Here is a 19,145-nt window from a genome sequence, read left to right as displayed (position 1 = left end):
TATTTGTCATCGTCACGTCTTGTTTTGATTTACGTCGCACCTCAGTGTAACGATAACTAAAACGTAAGGAAAAACGATGACCTCTGATTGTATAAACGAAGGTAAAATAAAAACAAACAAACAGAACCAGCAGTATAACATTGACATTAACATTTACATTAACATTTGCACACACACAAAAAAAAAAACTTCCTCCCTCACTCACTCAATGACTCACTCACTCACTCACATTTACATTAACATTTACACACACAAAAAAACCACCCTGTCTCTCTCTCTCTCTCTCTCTCTCTCTCTCTCTCTCTCTCTCTCTCTCTCTCTCTCTCTCTCTCTCTCTCTCTCTCTCTCTCTCTCTCACTCACTCTCACTCTCACTCACTCACTCACTCACTCACTCACTCTCACTCACCACTAACCACCACCACCACCAGCCCATCACCTTCCCCTCATAACCCCACTCTCCCCACCTGGTAAGACACTCATTAAGGTGGCGCTGGAATCTTTCTCACCTGCGATCCCTCTTAATCAGTGGCGGAGGTGGGCGGGCACGACGCGTCCCCCGCCACCGTCACGCCCTCACTAACTTTTTGCAGGCCGACCCCGTAAGTTTGAAGTGGTCTGTTCTGATTACCATGACCTAATTTAATGAGTCTGGGAAGAGAGGGATGAGTAGGAGGAGGAAGAGGAGGATGAGGAGGGACGAAAGGAGAAGTATATGCCGTACGAAATGAGGAGGAGGAGGAGGAGGAGGAGGAGGAGGAGGAGGAGGAGGAGGAGGAGGAGGAGGAAGAGTTGAAGTAGGAGAAGAAGGAAAAAGAGAGAAGTGTAAGAGACGAAATGGAAAGAGGAAGGAAGAGTTGATATGAGAGTAAGAGGTAAAAGAGAGAGAAATGTGAGGAATATGATGAAGAGAAGGAAGAAGAGGAGGAAGAGTAGAGGAAGTATATGGAAGGAAGAAAGAAAAGGAGATAAATGTTAGGGACAGGATGAGAAGGAGCAGAACGAGGAGAGAGAAACGAGAAAAGTGTAATGGAAATGAGGAGAAGAGAGAGAAGAAAGCGTGAAGAAAAAAAAAAGTGTGTTGATGGGGAGAGAAAATGAAGACAGTGAAGAAAAAAGTCCGAAAGTAAAATAAAGAATAAAATAAAGAAAATAAAGTTATAAATAAAGTAAATAAAAATAGAAAATAAGGCAGAACGAGTATGAAAAGATGAGTTTAGTGAAAGAAAAATTAAGAAAAACAGAAATAGTAGGAAAATGAGAGAGAGAGAGAGAGAGAGAGAGAGAGAGAGAGAGAGAGAGAGAGAGAGAGAGAGAGAGAGAGAGAGAGAGAGAGAGAGCATAAAAGAGAGGAGAGTGAAGAGACTGAAGGGTGACTGTTAATGAAGCAAATACCTGAGGGGCCCCCAGGTGAGGTGCCGGAGGGGGGGGCCTTCTTTACCTCTGCCCTCGGGGGGGGGTGGGGGAGGGGAGTAAGGGGACAGGGAAGGAGAAAGAGGGGAAAGAAGAGTCAGGGGAGAGAATGAGGGGGGAGTTAAGAAAAAGAAATGGAGGAAGAAGAAAGGAGGAGGAGATGAAGGAAAAAATTGAAGATAATATGAAAAGACGAAGCAGAAAAAGATAAAAAAAAGAGAAAGGAAGAGAAGGAGGAGGAGGAACTGGAGGGAGGAGAGGAGAGGAGAGAGGAGGAGGAGAAAAACATTGATCACATTAATATTTCACTCGTTCGTTAGTCGCATTTATACTCCTCCTTTTTTATTTCTAGGGAGCGGCCATTCACCTCTCCCCTCCCTTCCCCTTTCCTCCCCTCTTCTTCCCTCCCCCTCTTCTCCCTTCCCCTCCGCTCCCCCACCTACTCCGTCCCTCTCAAATGTACCTTTTTTTCACTCATTTCTAAGTACGTGATCCAGTATTGATCGTGTTTATATTTTCCTTTCATTTCGATGTTCCCATAATATATTCACCGCCCACTCCCTGCTGCACCCTCACCCCATACCCTAGCCTACTCCCCTTTCTTTTTTTACTTTCTCTTCCTTCTCTTTGTTGTTATTTTCCTTGCCCTCCTTAATCGTCCCACTCCTTCGTTTTACTTTAATTTCTGACCAAAGGGTTTCCTCCTTCTCCCTTTCTCCTTTTATCCTCCTTTTCATCATAGACATTGTTTAATTTCACTCTTTATCTTTCTTTCCCATGCCATTCCATTTTTTTCCCTTCCCTCTCACTTTATTCCTCCCTTTCCCTTTTCCTCTCATTCCTTCCTTTGCTTTCCTCTTCTTCCTTTCAATTCCCTTCTTTTATATCTTTTACCTATTCCTATATTCTCCTCTCTTCCCTTACTTTCCCCTTCTTTCCCATCCATTCCTGTTTTTTCACTTTTTCATTTTTTTCCCTTCCTTTCCCTTCCCTTCCCTTCCCATCCTATCCCATCCCATCCCATCCCTTCCCTTTCCGTTCAGTCCTTTCCTTTCCCCTCCCTTCCTCTCCCATCCCATCCCATCCCATCCCTTCCCTTCCCTTCCCTTCCCTTCCCTTCCCTTCCCCTCCCCTCCCCTCCCCTCCCCTCCCCTCCCATCCCTCCCATCCCTCCCTTCCCTTCCCTTCCCCTCCCTGTCTTTTCTTCGCACTTCGGGTGAGCGAACTAATAATGACATTCTTTCCAACACATTTTTTCTTTGCTGTGTATTTTATCAACATTACTAACTTGCTACGTAACGATATTATGAGCCTGCCACTGATGTCATGTTAGGGATGGTAGTAGTAGTAGTAGTAGTAGTAGTAGTAGTAGTAGTAGTAGGAGGAGGAGGAGGAGGAGTCAATATTCAGTAGTAGTAGTAGTGGTAGTAGTAGTAATAGTAGTAGTAGTTGTAATGTTGTTTCCAGCGTCAGCAGTAAAAAGATTAAAAAAAAAAAGTTGCAACAGAGAAAAATATTAATCAAGTAATATATTCTTTTTTTTATTAAGTGAGGGAAAGAAAAAAGAGCGGAGCGGAGCAAGACATTTAAGTAACTAACGCCGGGGGAAAAAATTAGCAAAAGCGATCGCCGTCTATTAATCTGGAGGGACTGAAATAATGCAAACTGTATTATAATTTTATCTGTTGCTTCCATTTGCCGATTATATCATTCATAAATTACGCTAATGCTCACGGTAATGGCTCGGGCTACATGCTGCGAACGTGTTACATTTGATGCTCACCTGTTCACTTAATTACGCACATTTACACCTTGCATCGATCACCGGCGGGAGGAGGGGGGAAGGGGGGAGGGGGAGAGGTGTAAGAGGTAGGGGTTGTTCTGGCGGCAAGGACCAGGAATTAGGAAAGAATTGTATGTATGTGTGTATGTACTTCGCTGTGATCTCCGGTTGGTCTGTGTGGCGCTGGGGAGTGGAAGTGTGAAGTGAAGAAGGTGAATGTAGGCGAAATTAAGAAGAAAATAAAGGATTTGAATGATTAAAAAAAAAGAGAAGAAAATGAGAAGTAAAATAATGTGAAGAAAGACTAAGAAATAAGAGGAAAGCCTTAGTTTGGAAGCTTAAAGGAAACTGGAGTGGAATTACTAGGTAAAAATTAAGGAGAAATAAAGAGGAAAGAGAGGAGTTGTATAGATCGGAAACTAAGTAATAGTGGAGGATAGAAATCATAAAGAAAGGCTAATAGAACAAAGGGGATAAAGAATAAGAGTGAATAAAAGTGTGAGTGAAGGCTAACGATTTAAGAAAGATGGTGAGACGAAAAAAGAAGAAACGAGAGGGAAGATATGTAATGAAAAACAGCCTTAGATCGGAGAGGAAGATGAAACTGAAATACTGAAATCATTATGAAACGTAAGAACAAAAAAAAAAAAAGGAGAAAGAAAGACGGCTGGGATAATGGCAGGGAAAAAATAGAGATAAGAAAAAAGTGAAAAATATCAGAAACTACAAAAATGGAGTAAGATCATAAACAGAAGGTAAGAAAGAGAATGAGAGGAGGAAGATGAGAGGGAAAATGAAAAGTGTGTGCATGGGTGAAGGTGGGGGAAGGGAGCGGAAAGGAAGGGAAGGGAAGAAAAGGGAAGGGAAGGGAAGGGAAGGAAAGAGAAGGGAAGGGAGGAAAAGGGAAGGGAAGGAAAGGAAAGGGATGGGAAGGGAAGGGAAGGAAAGGGATGAGAAAGGAAGGGAAGGGAAGAAAAGGAAGGAGAGGAAAGAGAAGAGGAGGGAAAAAAAGAGTGTGGACGAAGGTGGTGCCCTCTGTGGCGGGTGGCGGGCGGCGGGCGGGACGCGGCGGGTAGGTAGGTCGGCTGGCTGGCGTGGCGGGTTGATGAATGGTGTTGGGTTATTAGTGTATCACCAGCCATCAAGCATTAGTATTTGATAATCCCGGGGCATAAATCACTTGTTATTAACCGGCCTCGCTGTATTGGCAATTATTATGTATGTGTTGTGCCGGGAAGTGTTGAGTGGGTGTGTGTGTGTGTTGCCAGTACCGGATAATTGATGGTGTTGGTAGTGCCTGTGATGATGATGAGGATGAGGATGAGGATCTTTTAATGACGATGATGCTAATGATAGTGATGGTAATAGTAATAATAATAATAGTAATGAAAATAATAGTTATAATATTCTACTACTACTACTACTACTACTACTACTACTACTACTGCTGCTGCTTCTACTACTACTACTACTACTACTACTACTACTACTACTACTACTACTGCTACTACCTACACCATCACTAATAATAATAATGATAATAATAATAATAATAATAATGATAATTTTTAATATTAATCATTAGAATAATTATGTTAGTAATAACGAATTAATATTGCATCGCTGACTCTATATAAATCGTAGATCAAAGGGAGCAAACGTTTGATTTAATTAGGGTGAAGTAAATAGGTAGAATTAATATGGAAAATTATATTTGTACAAGAACTTTGCCTCCCCCCGTCCCTCCCTCCCTCCCCCCGCCCCCCTTCTCGTCCCTCAAACCCATTCCGTCTAATGTATGAAGCTTTTGATGGAGTATATAGACGTCAGAAAGCTCTAATGCTGTTAGTGTTATTAATTATGTTATTATTATTATTATTATTATTATTATTATTATTATTATTATTATTATTATTATTATTATTATTATTATTATTATTATTATTATTATTATTATTATTATTATTATTATTATTATTATTATTATTATTATTATTACATTACTTCTATCCCAGGCACAACCATCGTTAACATCATCATCGTCATCATCATATTTTGCCTCAAAGCTATAGGTGCTCGGTGGCTACCCCCCCCCCCCCCCCCCACACACACACACACACACCTGTACGCACCGCCACCCACCTGTCACTCCGGCATTAATCAGCGTCGCCCGTCACCCTCCGCCACAAGCAAAGGATAATTCCCCCTTTGGATCAGAAACGGCCGCTAATCACTCATCATGAGGGACATTTATATCGGGGCCTGTCGATAATCCGTATGCTTCATTATGTGTTTTGTTAAGTTTTGTAGGAGCTTTTTTTTTTCATTGTTCATAATTTTGTGTGCGTAAGGAACTGCATGAGGAAGGATTTGATAAAGAAGAAACAGCTGTGTGAGAACGAAGTGTGTTGTCGATAATCCATGTACTACTTCAATATGTGTTTTGTCAAGTCTTCGTGGAGCATTTTTTTCAATGTTCATAATTTTGTGTGCTTAAGTAACTGCATAAGGAAGGATTAGATATAAGAAACAGCTGTGTGAGAACGATGCCTGCTGTCGATAATCCATGTACTACTTCATTATGTGTTCTGTTCAGTCTTGTAGGAGCTTTTTTCTCGATGCTCATAATTTTTTGTGCTTAAGTAGCTGCATCAGGAAGAATTAGATATAAGAAGCAGTTGTTGGAAAACGATGCGTGCTGTCGATAATCCTTGTACTACTTCATTATGTATCTTTTAAGTCTTGTAGGAGCTTTTCTTCGATGTCCGTATGATTTTATTTACCTTACAAACCCCACAAAGATGGATTAGATGGAAGAAACACCTGTCAGACAACGATGAGTATGTTCGGACTAGGTAAAGGATAGCTGTCAAAGATATCGGTCCAACGTATAAGTGCAAGAATATGTTCAAAGAGAGAAGAAGAATACGCGTCAGTTCGAGATAGATGCAGCGTAGAGGAGGTTGTCTGGGAGCACAATAGAGGACATTTTTATATTTTTGAATCCACATGTTGTATTAGTTCACTTGTTTGCCTTGCCACACTAGCACCGTTGCCAAATTATCGTACTCAGAGCATAGTATTTACTAGTTTTTGACGCCTAACAATCGCCAAGAAACACCAGGAATTGGCTATTTTAACGATAAATATAAATGAATCTAGTTATTGGGGCCCAGGAGACAGTTTTGGGGTCGGAAGATGGTAAATAAAAGAGGCGGAGTACGACAATCTGGCACCGTTGCACACTAGCTCCTTTCTGATTCGTGTGTTAAGGAGATGCCCATGTTTGCTATTTTTTCGTAATCCTTTTATTTAGACTTCTTTTATTTTATTTTCGAGTATTAGTTTTATGTTCCGAACTCGACATCCATACATTCTTTTTCTCCATAGCATCGACATCTTTCCTTTTTTTCCTATCAACTTTATTCTTCTCTCTCCATGTTACTACTTCATCTTCGTCCTTTGCTTCATCTCTGCGTCCTCTGTATATTTGATTTTCGTATATTAATTTTAGGTTCGAATTCTCCATCCATTTATATTTTTCTCCAGAGCATTCATCTAATTTTCTTTTACCTCTCAGCCTTACTCTTCACTCTCTTTGTCACTTCGTCTTCGCCCTATTTTCGTATATTAATTTTAGGTCTAAGTTCTTCATCCATACAGCGTTATTTCTTTCTACACTGCATCAACATCCTTCCTTTTTCCTCTTCATTTTACTCTTCAATCTCCTCGTTACTTCCTCTTCGTCCTTCGCTTCGTCTCTACGTTCTCAGGTCACTCACCCTTTCATCTCTTACGCCGTGTTAGAGGCAGAGGTATAGAGGTAGAGGGTGTGTTTACCAGACGGTCCTGCACACAAATGTAATTACTCGTAGGTAAAGAATATAAAAAGTACGCCACTTCCGTCTCTTTGTTGCGGGGAAAAATGAAAGAGAGGGGGAGAGGCATCGTTTAGGCCTAATATTATGTTTGGGGGAGAAAAGGAGGAGGGAAAGGTCGGACTCACAAACACGGGAATTCGAACAAAAAGTAAATATTTTTCTTCACCAAAAGTAATTTTTTTTTGTGTGTGTGTTGGTAATTTCAACCTTTTTTTCTCCCTCCCGTGATAGTTATTTTTATTTAGTTTTTTACCCCTGACGTTTTTGTGTATTTTTGTTTTGAATTAGAGTACCAGCATAATAGTAGTAGTAGTAGTAGTAGTAGTAGTAGTAGTATCAGCATCAACAAAGTAATAATAATAGTAGTAGTAGTAGTAGTAGTAGTAGTAGTAGTAGTAGTAGACGTAGTAGTAGTAGCAGTAGTAGTAGAAGTAGTAGTGGTAGTAGTAGAAATGATAGTAGTAGTAATAGCAGCAGCACAAGCACCAGTACCAGCATAGTAGTAATAGTAGTAGTAGTAGTAGTAGTAGTAGTAGTAGTAGTAGTAGAAGTAGTAGTAGCAGCAGCAGCAGGGACAAGAGCAGAAATAATATTAGATTTAGTAAACAGTTCCCGGCTTTCATGTGGTGGTTTACCGGAATGTTTCGCCGCACTAAAGCTGGCGAGAAAAATAACCTTCATTTACTCATCTCTTTTCAAAGCTTTTTATATTTTTTCTGGCTGCACTGCCTCTCCCCTTCCCCCCTTCCCCCCCTTCCCTCACCTGCTGCTGCTTCCTCACTCCTCTCCCCTCCCCCCCTAATTCTCTCACTCTTACCCTTATTATCCTCGCCTACCACCCCTCCCGCCCCCCCATGAACCACCCTCACTAACGCATCTCTTTCCGCAGGTCAGTGTCCGGTGAGGGTTGTGACGCCACCTCCAGGGATAAGAAAAAATAAGGTAGCGTAAATTAGATAGGTATTGAGAGAGAGAGAGAGAGAGAGAGAGAGAGAGAGAGAGAGAGAGAGAGAGAGAGAGAGAGAGAGAGAGAGAGAGAGAGAGAGAGAGAGAGAGAGAGAGAGAGAGAGAGAGAGAGAGAGAGAGAGAGAGTGTGTGTGTGTGTGTGTGTGTGTGTGTAGACCATTCTCACCTACTTCACCTGTAACCAGCGCTGTCTGTAACCTGTGAGCCTTCTTATGAACGTCCCTCTATTTCGGTGACGCAGTGTACCTTTCATTCCCTATATTGCCCCTCACCCATTTTCTTAGCTCCCTGTGGCCCTACATACTCCTACACACCCATGCCCTCTGTAGCGGTGCCCAACCCTCACCATGACCCTGAAGAATGACCCGCGAGCATGTCCTGTTATTTTATGGTCACAGCTTCCCCTTCCATCTCCACACGTCCCCTTCTGTTCTCTCTCGTCCCCCCGGCTCTTGTTCTCAATTGCCCTGTACCCCTGTTAGTGATGTTATTAGTAATGCTATTATTAATGATGAAACTAGTATAAAGAGCATTACTATGTCGTTATTATCATTATCATCATCAGTAAGAACCAGCAGTCAGTAAAAATAATAATGGTCTTATTCATTTGCATGTCCAATGACAGTGACAGTCACTGTGCCCAACCCTCAGCCTGACCCCAAAGAAGACGGTGCAAGCTTGTCTATCGTGTATAATATTAGCGTTAGTCTGTTAGTCCCGTCCCTCCGTCAGCTCATGCTATATTATGTTAGTGTCCAACCCTCACTATAGCCCCAAAGTGTGAACCGCGAGCCTGTCTGTCCGTCCATCACTTTTTTTTTCTGCCAGAGCCGCGTCACTCCCGTCCCTGGCGTATATTCCGTCATCCCTCCCGTCCCTGCTGCTGTTCCTGTAACTCCTGTCACTGCTGCCATTGTACCTCGTCCCTCCCGTCCCTGCCAACGCATTTCCCGGTCCCCCTGTCCCTGCCGCTGTTGTTCCCCATCCCTTCCGTCCCTGCCGCCGCGTCCCTTGCGTCCCTCCCGCCCCTCCCGTGCCTCCCGCCGTCTCTCCCGCCCTTCCCATGCCTCCCACCGTCTCTCCCGCCCCTCCCGTGCCTCCCGCCGTCCCTCCCGCCCCGCCGCTTCATGCCGGCCGGCGCTTCGTTTGTGTTTGTTAAATTCGGTATGTTTCCACGCGTAAAATGGTTATTTCGCGTCCTACTTTTATGACTGTTAATATATTCGTGCTATCTGCATATAATTTTGTTTATATTCACAGTGAATGAACACTGCAAGATAATCACTGATGAAAAACAAAAATGTTACAGCACCCACGTGACCACCACCCCGGTATGGCACGCCCCCCTCCTCCCCCCTCTCTCTCTCACACACACTCTTTCTACCCTTTGATCCCTCCACACTCCTATTTATACGTGTTTTCCTATCCATCCCCCCCCCCATCCTCCAACACCCCCCCCCCCCCCCCCACACACACACACACACGCGACTCCTCCGATAGGCAGCTTGAGGAGAAAATACACAACCTTTATATAACCAAGACGTGTTTGGTGTGTGTGTGTGTGTGTGTGTGTGTGTGTGTGTGTGTGTGATTCTCGCTCTGCATTATGACACTCCATGACAGCCTCGCTAAGCACAGGTAATTGGGATGTATTGCAGGTGTGCGTGTCATTACGGCTTATCTCTATCACGGCTGCCACCTGGATCATCTCACCTGCCCCCTACTCCCTTTCCTCCCACCCCCTCCCCCTCTTATCCCCCTCTCATCTCGACTCCCCCCCCCCATCCGCCCCCCTTTCCCCTTTCCGTTTTCTCCCCTCTCCCTCACCCCTGACTCCTGACTCTCACACCCCGCTCCCCATCACCCCCACCCCCTCTTCACAGCACCCCATTACCACTGATGACACCGATTTGTCGTCTTGTTGATTAATTAGAAAAAAGGTGAGGTGGGTGATGCGGTGGTGGTGGTGGTGGTGGTGGTGGTGGTGGTGGTGGTGGTGATTGTATGTGTTGTTATCGCGATTATAGTAGTAGTGGTGGCGGTGGTAGTATAAGTGGTAGTAGTAGTAGTAGTAGTGATGATATTGATAATGATACAGCTACTCTACCAAAAATAATGATAATAGAGTGAATAATGATAGTGGTACAGATACTTAATTACTTCACCATCATCATCATCATCATCAAGAGCAATACACCATAATTAACCGGTCTTTATACACCCCGCCCCACCACCACTACCCCCCCCAAAAAAAGTAAAAAAAGGACACTTGCATACCAATAAAACAATACACAGAAATATAAACAAAAAATAATACAAACCAAAAGAAAATATATGACAAAAAAATCAGAGAGAGAGAGAGAGAGAGAGAGAGAGAGAGAGAGAGAGAGAGAGAGAGAGGGCGCCGAAACACGTGTCTAAAGCTGCTCTAAATCACCGGGCCATAAAACCCTCGGCGGCCGCGAGACAAACAGAGCATCAGACGCCAGTGTGCGGGTGGCGGGGTGGACGTGAGGTGGCAACGCGATTTATGCTCCCCCCCTGCCCCCCTCCACGCCCCCCTCCTTTCTCTCTCTCTCTCTCTCTCTCTCTCTCTCTCCATTCATGTCTTCTATTTGTGTACCGTTCATTTTGTTCTTGTTTTCCTCTCTTCCCTTCCCTTAATTTTCTTTCCCTGCCTTCATTTCCCTTCCCCTACGTTTTTTTTATGTGTTGTTCCTGTATTTCTCTTCTCTCTTCATTTGTCTTCCTTCCCTTCTATATTCTATTTCCTTCCGTCACTTCCCTTTCCATTCCTTTTATTTTCTTACCGTCCCTTCCTTTCCTGCATTCCACTCCTTTATCTTCCTCCTTTCCCTTTTTTTCCTCTTCCTTTTCCTTCCCTTTCCTTCCCTTGCCGTCCCTTCCCCTCTTGCATATCTATCCTTTATCTCCCTCCCTTCACTTCACTTTGCTTAATTTTCCCTCCCTGCCTTTCCCATCCCTTCCCATCTCTCCTTATTTAATTCTTCTTCATTCCTCTCTATTTCTTCCACTATCTCCCTCTCGCCACCCCTCTTTCCCATCCCTCTCCTCTTCCTTCCTTTACTTACCCCTTCCCTGCTCTTCCCTTCCTACACTTCCATTCCTTCCTCCCTCCATTCCAACACCTCTTCTTCTCTCCCCTCCCTTCCTTCCCTCCCTCCCTCACTCATTACGGGGGTTAATGCTAGGGGCGGATGGTGGTGTATGAGGGGGCTTGGGGGAGGAGGGGGGGGTGGACATGGCAGCTCATTAATTACGGAGCACGTGGCGGCGTGGTCTGTGTCGCACCTGTTTCTGGTAACGTTTATGAGCTACTTAGGGAAACGTTTTTTTATCACTTTTTTTGTTCTTTTTTTGTGTGCCTTTTAAAATTCGTGTTCTTTTTTATTGTTATGAAGAGAATGTGTTTTTTTTCTTTCTATTTTGGGTTTTATTAGTACTTTGTGTTGATATTTTCTTTGTTTTTGCTTGTTTGTTTGTGTACGTGTATTTGTGTGTGTGTGTGTGTGTGTGTGTGTGTGTGTGTGTGAGTGTGAGTGTGACTGTGTACATGTTTTCCTCTTTGTGTAACGTCAGTGAGGAAAATAAATTGAATAAGAGCCGGAAGTCAAAACAGAATTATAGAGGAAGAAGAAAGAGAGAGAAAGGCGTAGAAATAAATGATCAACCTGAGAGAGAGAGAGAGAGAGAGAGAGAGAGAGAGAGAGAGAGAGAGAGAGAGAGAGAGAGAGAGAGAGAGAGAGAGAGAGAGAGAGAGAGAGAGAGAGAGAGAGAGAGAGAGAGAGAGAGAGAGAGAGACCAACCTTCCAACCTACCTATCTTACCTACCTACCTAGACCACCTACAGGTCCTACATCATACCTCACAGTCAAGCAAGATTCGAAAGTATAGGAAGGACGGAAGAAGGAGGGTAGGGAAGAAGGGTGACTCACTGCATCCATCCCCTCCTTCTCCCCTCTTTCACCCCCCTTCTCCCCCCTTTCTCCCCTCCCCTCCCTCACCACAAGGAAGGAAGGAAGGGGCTGCGCGCGGCCTGAAAACTCTCGCTGTGGGGGCCGCGTGTGTGTATGTACAGCCTAGTTGGAGGAAGTATTGAATTTTTATCTTGATATGAGGACCGACGCGCATGTGCCGTCTCGGGTTTATCGTCCATTAAGTCGACGGGATTGTTTTGTTGTCGTTTAGAGGCCCCCCTTGCCCCCCCCCCTACCCCCCTGCCGCCGCCCCCGCCCCCGCTCCCCCTGAATAAGCCGTCGACTGTGAGGGGAGGTTAGGGAGGGAAAGGGGATAAAGGTTACTTTTTTTTTGTCTTGTTCTGGTTCCTGTTATGATTGTTGATTGTTGTACTTTTTCCTGTTTTGTGGTAAAGCTTTTTTTTTTACCTGGATTGTTTTGAGTTGATATAGAAAAAAAGTAGCGAGCTAGAGACGCCGTAAAGGGAAAGAACAGGTAAAAGGAAGAAGAGAACAAGAAAGGAATCGATAGAAGAGGAATGATGGGGAAAATATGAACTTATAAAATGAGGAGATAATAAGAGGAAGGACAATGACGAGGAGGAGGAAGTAGTACATGAAAAATAACGAAGGAAGAAAGGGAGATTAAACGAGAGGAAGGGAAAATAATTTGACGTATAAAGTGATGAGATAACAGAAGAAGGATAGGAACGAGAATAAGGAGGAGGAACACGATAAACAGAAGGAAGAGACAAAGGAAAAACGAAAGAAAGGAAGAAAGGAAGAACTAATGAAGGATAAACTTGGACGAGAAAAGGGAAAGAGGAGGAGAGAGTAAGGTGACGGGAGACAGAAGAGACGGATAAAGACAAGCAAAAGTAAGAAGTGCATGAAACGAAAAGGAAGAAAGAATGGAGGAAAGGATGAACAAAAGAAGGATAAACTTAGACGGAAGAAGAGAAAGAGGAGGAGAGGAGTAAGGTGAAGAGAGACAGAAAAGACGGATAAAGACGAGCATATGTAGGAAGTGCATAAAACGTAAAAGAAGTTAGTAAGGAAAAACCGAAGAAAGGAAGAAAGGAAGAACAAATGAAGGATAAACCAGGACGGAAGAAAAGAAAGAGGAGGAGAGAAATAAGGTGAAGAGAGACAAGACGGATAAAGACGAGGATAAATAGGAGGTGCATAAAACGAGAAGGAAGAAAGGAAGGAAAAAATCGAAAGGAAGGAAGAAGGAAAAGAGGAGGAGGAGGAGGAGTAAGGTGATGAAAGACATAAGACAAATAAAGACGAAAACAATGAGGAACCACAAAAAAAGAAGGAAAAACGAAAAGGAGAAAGGAGTAAAAAGAGGAAGAAAGAGGAGAAGCAGGAGGAAGATGACGAAAGAGGAGGAGGAGTAAGGTGATGAGAATGTGTTGTTGGCTTATGAAAGTGGTGATGAGGCTGAGAGAGTGAGTAAAGGGGGAGGGGGAGGATGGGAACGAAGGGAGAGAGAGAGAGAGGAGGGGAGAGTAAGGGGGGGTGGGGGGGTAGGGGGACATCACATCACCACCAACACACTAACTAACACTACAAGCGATGAATGACACTGCTCGGATAATGGAATACGTGCCAGGCTACCCGAGAGAGAGAGAGAGAGAGAGAGAGAGAGAGAGAGAGAGAGGGAGAGGGAGAGGGAGAATGCAAGAAATACCTGGAGCAATATATCTTTTTGAAACTCGTCATCTTGTTATACTTTCTTTTCCCCCTGTGTTCGGGCTCCCAGCTGGGTGATAAAGATAGCACTGAAGAGGAGGAGGAGGAGGAGGAGGAGGAATGAGGAAAGGGGGTTTAGGAAGGTGTTTCTCTCCATTGTTGGCTTGGGAGAGAGAGAGAGAGAGAGAGAGAGAGAGAGAGAGAGAGAGAGAGAGAGAGAGAGAGAGAGAGAGAGAGAGAGAGAGAGAGAGAGAGAGAGAGAGAGAGAGAGAGAGAGAGAGAGAGAGAGAGAGAGAGAGAGAGAGAGAGAAACATCAAGAGGAGAAACGAACGAAGAGTACTCGCGATGGGGAGAAGAGAGGAGAGAGAGAGAGAGAGAGAGAGAGAGAGAGAGAGAGAGAGAGAGAGAGAGAGAGAGAGAGAGAGAGAGAGAGAGAGAGAGAGAGAGAGAGAGAGAGAGAGAGAAACATCAAGAGGAGAAACGAACGAAGAGTACTCGCGATGGGAGAGGAGAGGTAAGAGGGAGGAGGGACGGAGAGAGAAAGGGGGGGGGGGGGGGCATTAGCGAGGTTCGCACTGAAAGCCTTGAAGACAGTGACACGAGCGGTGCTTGTCAGAACCGACAGTGACGAGAATCCGGGAGACGGGAAGAGGAAGGAGGAAAAGAAAAGGTTAGGAAGAAAGGAGGGAGGTAGAAGGGAAGAGAGGGAGGGAGGAAAAGTACCGTGAGAGTTGATCCAGAGACTGAAAGAGAAGAAAGAAGGGAGGAAAATAAAGTGGGGAAAGATGGATTGAAGGAAGAAGAGAGGTGAGGAGAGAAGGAGAGAGAAAGTACCATTAGTGGATATGCAGAGGAGACTGAAAGGGAGGAAAGAAGGGATGAAAAAAGTAAAGATAGATTGAAAGGAAAAAAAGGGAGATAAAAAGAAAAGAAGGGAGAGAAAGTATATCATGAGTGGATATCAAGAAAAGACGTAGAGGAGGCAAAGAACGGAAAAAAAAGAAAGAGGAAGGGATATAAAAAGGAAAGCAGGAGGAGAAAATACATCATAAGGGAATAATATCCAAGAGAGAGTGAGAAAGATGAGGAAAAGAAAGGCCGAAAAAAAAGGGTCAGGTAGGAAGAAAGGAATGAAGTAAGAGAGAGGGAGAAATAAGGGTTTGAAACAGTCGTGCGAAGTGGAGGTGAAAAAATATAATGAAACGGTTCCGCGTAGCCTTCACGAGTATTATGTGTTAAGGGAAGAAGTGCTGGAGTGAGTAAGTAGTAAATGCTGATGATTGGAAGGCGAAGTGACACGCGTTGATGGATGGCGAACTAAAAAAAGAAAAAAAATATCAATAGCACGTAAAAATGATAAACTACTGAAGGTATACGATAGATAGATTGAGAGAGAGAGAGATAGAGAGAGATAGAGAGACAAAAAATAGCTAGAGAGATAGAGAGACAGAGATAGATAGAGAAACAGAGATAGATAGAGAAACAGAGATAGATAGAGAGAGAGAGAGAGAGAGAGAGAGAGAGAGAGAGAGAGAGAGAGAGAGAGAGAGAGAGAGAAAGGTGGTGTAAGCGACTCTTAAGAACACGGGTGGGAGGCGGCAGGTGTGCGGCCGTCTACCTGTCTACCTGGCGTCACCTGTCCACTCCCGCGTCCCGCCAAGGCCACGTGTTTCGGGCGCCGGTACGCGTGACACGGCGGACTCGGGAAGGTCAGGGGTCACGCAGGTAAAGGTACATACCCCTAAAATTTAATTACCTTATGAACGAAGGAATTATTGATGAGCGAAATTTTGAAGCATACTCGTATATACAATTACCCCAAAATTCTCGCCTTCGTAATGAGCGAAGGAACAGGGAATGAGTTAAACTTTGAAGTATATACGTTTAACACCTTTCTTTTTCTTAATGTTCAGGGGTAGGTGTGACTTTCTTAGCTGACTGTACACATCAAAAAAGTATAATCTAGAATCACAGGTAACGCAACTCACTCATCTCTGTTTAATACGTCTTGATAATGACAGTGATAAAGAGGATGACGATAGCGACGATGAGGACGAGAATTATTAGAAGCACAGAGTCGGATGAAGCGTAGAGTCTATCCTTGCAGTCGTGTTCCGCGGGTCAAATGGCGTTGTGCTGCATGGACGTGTGTGGGAACCCGGCGAGACTCAATTACAGTCATTTCCGCGGATTGTCCAGAGTTGAGTAACAGGAAGCCGTGCACTGTTTGAAAGGCAGCTGGTGGAGGGTGATTAGGGTAGGACAGGTGAGTGCGGGTAGTGGTGGTGGTGGTGGTGATGGTTGAAGTAGCGAAAGGGAATGAGGTTTTTAAGGTTCTTGTCTGCTCCTTCGAGATATCTTATCATTTTATCGTAGGTAATAAAGAGGACACTTGTGAGCAGTCTCTCTCTCTCTCTCTCTCTCTCTCTCTCGCTCCCTTATAAATGTGACATAACAGTCGCATTTGAAATATGAGGGAGAGTATAAAGATGAAGGACATATATCACTTTTTTTCTGTGTGAGTGGATGGAAGAACTCTAATAAAGAACTGCTATTGATTATGGTGTGTGTGTGTGTGTGTGTGTGTGTGTGTGTGTGTGTGTGTGTGTGTGTGTGTGTGTTCAGTTCCCGACAGCTGACAACACTCATGTATGGCAACACACTCTTGTCTATTCCCTCCCATATACAGCCTGTCCCCCCCACCCCTCCCCCCTTGTACCCCCCCCCCCCGTCTCCTACCACCAACCCTCCCCTGCACACGCTCCCTCCTCGTTTTTTTGTTTTTTTCTGCACGTCACAATACTTTAATGTTACTCTTTACGGGGAGTTTTTTTTTTCTATACATTTACTCTTTTCACACTTCATAAACTTTTCCACGTTGCTTCTTTTCAATCTTTTCATACATACATCTGTTTTTGTGATTACCTGAGATTGCTCCTGAAGGTAAACTGTACTAATAATCACTATCGATGTTGCTAATTTACTATCTCACAACACCTTTCTTAACCCTTCCTTTCCTCTCCCATGCTTTATACTTACATTCCGTCATTCCTTTTGGACACTCTATTTTGCCTTCCTTTCACTCTCCTCTATTCCCACGCCCTTCCCTTCCCTTTCCCTTTCCTACCCGTCAGGCCCTTCTTTCCTTCCTTCCTTTTTGTCCTCACACGCACACACACCTTCCTTTCCTTTCCCTTCCCTACTACCTCCTCCTTTACTGCCCGATTCATTCTTTCCCTCACCCTCTTCACCCTCTCCCACCGCTCCCTTCCCCTATCCTACCCTCTCACACCCTTCCCTTCCCACACCCTTCGTTCCTTCATCGCCGTGGCTTTCTTTACCATCTGCGCTCTGTATCACCCTAAACACACACTATATATATCAACACATCCACAAACGAGACCCAACACTATTTTATTTTATCTTTTTCTCACTTTTCCACACCTTTACTAGCAGACATGAACACCTGGGCAATTAGTATACGGCTACCTGGTTAGACTGTATTAGTTGGTTTTCTCCCTCCATATCGTTGTTGCTGCAGTTGTTTCTTCGTCTTTATTTATTTTGTTTACATACACTCATCTTAGAAGTTAATATATATCTTCGTTTTTATCTTAATTGTCATTATTCTTGTCCTCATTGCTCCTATGGCATTGGTCGGGGTTCAGGGTACTTTCGTCCTTATCTTCATCGTCGTCCTCCTCGTCGTCCTCCTCGTCGGTGTAGTCGTCCTAGAGTATCTGCGGCTGGGGTTTTGTTGTCGTCCCTTCCTTCTCTTCCTCGTCGTCATCTTCCTCGTCGTTGCAGTCGTCCCGGGGATCAGTGACCGTAGATTTGTTGTCGTTCCATCCTTATCTTCCTCTTCGTCGTCATCCCCGCCGTTACAGTCGTCTTCGGCCACCAGTAACCGGGGTAATATTTGTTCTATTCCCATCTTCCTCGTCGTCGTCGTCCTCCTCGTTGTTGCAGTCGTCCCGGGGTATCAGTGACCGTAGATTTGTTGTCGTTCCATCCTTATCTTCCTCTTCGTCGTCATCCCCGCCGTTACAGTCGTCTTCGGCCACCAGTAACCAGGGTAATATTTGTTCTATCCCCCATCTTCCTCCTTCTCCTCGTCCTCGTCGTCCTCCTCCTCGTCGTATCAGTGGCCGGGGTTCGGGGTCGTTACGTCAAGGAGTCGCCTCACGAGCGTTGTTAAAACAGTTACGGAACAAAGCTTGGAGACTCGTGACCAGGAAAGGGAAAAAGCGCCTGCCCAACTTCCTCCTCAGTCCCGGCTAAAAACTAGATAATTGAGCAGACTCCTCGTTGCAAGTGAATTATGGGGGTGAAGGGGGTGAGGTGGGGGTGTTGGGGTTTTTGGTGGGGGGTGTTGATGGGGTCGTCTTGGTATTGAGGAGAAAGGGGAAGCTAGTAAAGAAAGAAGAGGAGTAGGAGGGATGAAGGTGGAGGAGGAGGAGATGATGGAGAAAGACGTGGTGGTGGTAGTGGTGGTGGTCGTGGTGGTGGTTGATGTGGTATGTTTTGAAGGGAGGAAAGTGGAGGTAGGTGGTTAGGATTGGTATAGTGGTGTGTTTTGTCTTCTCCTTATTGTTATTATTTTATTTTTATTCTTATTGTTCTACTTTATCATCTTATTTGTCATCTTACTTCTTTTTATTATTGTTTTCTCATCTACTTTCTTTTTTTTCAGTCTTGTTTTGTCAGTCGTTTTTTCTTCTTTTCTGCTGCTCCTGCCTTTTTCTTCTTCCTTTTTTTCTCTTCTTTATCTTCTTCTTCTCCTCCTCCTTCTCCTCCTCCTCCTCCTCAGTGGTGTTCTAAAATTGCCTCATAAGCCGCGTTCTCAATCTTCATCTCTTTATCTCTCTCTCCTCTCCCTGGACGGTCAGCGTATTTACTTAACCAGCTCAGATAACCCGCCTCCAGAACCATTATAGATCTCTCTCTCTCTCTCTCTCTCTCTCTCTCTCTCTCTCATGTTCCTAAATACACCTCTCATAGTCCCATCAGTCTCAAAACATTATTCTCTTGATCACCTCACTTCACTTTTTCCCTCCTCCTTGCAGCCATCAGTCTATCCCTCCCGCCGCTGTAAATCAGCTCTCAGAAGGAGGTCCGGGGGGAGGAAAGCGTTTAGGAAGGAACGGGACAGTGTCAAGTGAGGTAAGGGCCGGAGGCAGTGGTGGGACGGGGGTGTCACGCGGCCCCACACACACACACATACATACACACACACGCACACACACACACATACACAGCCCCAACACACACACACGCGCACACATATAAACGTACACACACTCCCAGCCGACACCTGGAACTCCTGACACCAGCACGCCACACCGCCACCATTTAAAACCTACGGGAAAACAATGCTGTGTTTCGCGATAAATCTCGGAGCCCGACTCGTGTTTCCATCGCCACCTC

General features: G+C 44.5%; 1 non-coding gene across 1 annotated transcript; it reads right to left on the bottom strand.

Annotated features, from left to right (window-relative positions):
• Nucleotides 1-16,109: 16,109 nt before the first annotated feature.
• LOC126982429 (small nucleolar RNA SNORA17) lies at nt 16,110-16,201 on the bottom strand. The gene has a single exon (XR_007735175.1). It is a non-coding gene; the product is annotated as a small nucleolar RNA SNORA17 (small nucleolar RNA).
• Nucleotides 16,202-19,145: the final 2,944 nt, after the last annotated feature.

The sequence above is a fragment of the Eriocheir sinensis genome, chromosome 4, assembly GCF_024679095.1.
Source record: "Eriocheir sinensis breed Jianghai 21 chromosome 4, ASM2467909v1, whole genome shotgun sequence".
NCBI classification, from domain to species: domain Eukaryota; kingdom Metazoa; phylum Arthropoda; class Malacostraca; order Decapoda; family Varunidae; genus Eriocheir; species Eriocheir sinensis.
This window is presented reverse-complemented; position numbering and strand designations above follow the sequence as displayed.